This window comes from Pteronotus mesoamericanus, unplaced genomic scaffold, assembly GCF_021234165.1.
Source record: "Pteronotus mesoamericanus isolate MK-2021 breed Mesoamerican mustached bat unplaced genomic scaffold, CSHL_Meso_final scaffold_85, whole genome shotgun sequence".
Taxonomy (NCBI): Eukaryota; Metazoa; Chordata; class Mammalia; order Chiroptera; family Mormoopidae; genus Pteronotus; species Pteronotus mesoamericanus.
In genome coordinates this window covers 54,385,886-54,388,417 of record NW_026555329.1, presented here as the reverse complement: position 1 = coordinate 54,388,417, position 2,532 = coordinate 54,385,886, and the positions used below count along the sequence as shown (strand labels likewise).

General features: G+C 43.9%; 1 pseudogene; it reads right to left on the bottom strand.

Moving 5' to 3' along the window:
• Positions 1–636: 636 nt before the first annotated feature.
• On the bottom strand, positions 637–1,481 carry LOC129063193 (aldo-keto reductase family 1 member A1-like; annotated as a pseudogene).
• Positions 1,482–2,532: the final 1,051 nt, after the last annotated feature.

Sequence of the window (2,532 nt, the reverse complement as noted above, 5' to 3'; positions counted from 1 at the left end):
GGCATTTGTATGGAAAAGCCACTGGAAATCACTTGGGTGTGCCTGAAAATTGAGTGGGGTGAGGTCACAAGGAATCATGAAGGCAGAGTGAGCAGCGTTAGATACGTTGATGGAGATTCATATATGGCACCTACCTGCATCTGTAGGGGAAAGGCTCAGCAAAGGAACAGTGGCCTCTGCCAGCACTTTTTTCTGGAAGTAAGCTGCCCTTCCAGATCTCCCTGAAACCAGACAATTCAGTTCTTCCCTATATGCCTCTCATGCTTTTCACTTTTTGAACTATTGCTCCAGTGCTGGAGCTCAGAGAAAGGGATTCTATCAGAAAGTAAGCCCATGTGTGGGCCTTTGAAGAGAAATACCTAGGACTCCTGAAGCCCTCTGTCTTATTCTGCTGCTACCTATGCTGTATTTCACAGCCAGAAGTTATCAGGACTTCTTTTCCTGGCACTGGAACCCTGGGCTGGGGCACCTGGTGTGGAACTGAAACCTCTTACTCTTGGTGGGACCTCCACAACTGAGATATTTCTCCTGAGTTTTAACTGCTACACATGGGTATGGGACTAGCTGGTCAGCCTCTCTGCTCCTCCTACTAGCCTCAATATGGCTTCTTCTGTATATCCGTAATTATAGTTCTTTTCAGCTAGACTTTAGGCTGTTCTCAATGATGGTGAAGTAAAAAATCTGGATGTTCTGAAGAATGTGGGAAGGTGTGACAGTCTTGGGGATAGAGATCACTTTCTGCTGGACCTGCCATCTGGATTGGAGACAATCAATACTTTTCAGGCAGTGCCAGGACCACTGGTTCCTCAAGCAGGAGAGGCTCATCAGAATCATGACAAATGTAACCAGAGGAACTCAGAGCGCTGTAAGCAGTTATCTTCAGGCTGAATGCTTGGCAGTGGACAATCAGCTTGTTCTGAGCAAAATATGGGTGGCATTCTACCTGCAGGACAACTGGGTGCACAGAGGCCATACTGAACAGATAGATCATCAATTTGCTGACTGCAGAAGTTGGACAGGTCTTGTGCCTGCACCAGCCCCTTATCCCCCAGAGCCCCCAGAGCCTTTCAGGTTTCCTTGTTTCATGGATCCAGGAAACAAAGTGGATAGTCCCATCAGAAATCTTAAGGAAAGGGTCATCTCTCTGCTCAAAGGCATCAGGTACAGGTCCAAATACTCCAGTTGGAGGTCAGCCAGCATCTTACAGAAGTCGGGCTCCCCATCCTCAAGGTGGTGCTGAGTATTCTGTTGCTTGGAAGTAACAAACAGTTCCTCCTGAGACAGCGCCTTGCCGGGTCTTTCAGAGCCTCCCCATTCTCAGTCTCATTGTGGTAGACTGCAGCACAGTCAATGTGGTGGTAGCTTATACTCAGGGCATACTTAATAGCTGCTTCTACTTTGCCAGAATTGTTCTTCTAGGTGTCCAGCCCAATCAGGGGTATCTTCTGACCAGTGTGTAGGAAGACACAGGAAACCGCCATTGCCTCATTCTTTCTCACTGGGGTTCAGTCTTCCTTTCTCAGAGGATGGTTCTATAGATGCTGGCTGGAAGCAGGGAACTCTGCACAAGTACTGAGTGTAAAAAAAGTGATATAATTTCAGCTCAGTTCTGAGCTCTGCTTGTGATCCAAAGAGCCTCAGCACCTGGGAATTGTGGGCTGCATGGGAAGCTGGCCTCCTATTTTCCCTTTTAAAATGAGAGAAGACAAATTTAGATAAAATTGTGCTAATTTAGTAATGTAATCTTTAGAATAATTAGAACAAAACAGAATTCTTTAGGAGAGAGGAGACCTGTCACTTGAGATTAGTATTTGTGGTGTATTATGACTTGTTAGCGTATGATCTTTGCTTGCTTATTATATTCAGGTGGGGCCTATGTAAACTGAGATAAAAGGACTGGTAATTTTTTATTCCTTAGAATATACAATGGTTCACTTCCCTTCTTTAGAACAAGAGATTAATTATATTTGGATGGCAAGAGTGATTGAAAGGGGAAAGGTTAAAAAAGATGGAAGAAATTAGCTAACGATTGTTGAGTGTCTTTATCTGGATAGTAGCAAACCATACATAATTTTATTTAATCTTTCCAGATGAGCAATTTTGCATTTTATGTTGATGTAAGGAACTCCTTCTCAATCTTACCTCCCTGACCACTAAGCAATGTAGTGCCCTAAGGTTTCATCCCTGGTCCTTTCTATCTTCTATCCCTAGGTGATCTTATCTGGTTCCATGGCTTTTACAGCCAAACACTGATGGTTTTGCTCCTCTAAGCTTCAGATTTACATATTCAAATGGATACTTGGCATTTCCACTTTCTGGTTGACAGGCACCTCAAATTGACATGTCCAAAGTAATATAGAACTCATAACCTGACCTGTGACTCTCCCAAGAAGTGGTGACACCAGTCCAGCCCATTGCTTAAGCCAAAAATCTAGGAGTCACATTTGCTCATTCCCTTATCCTCCTTACTCACATAGAAGTCATCAGCACATTCCATTCATTTTTATCTTCAAAATGCATCTCAAATGTCCA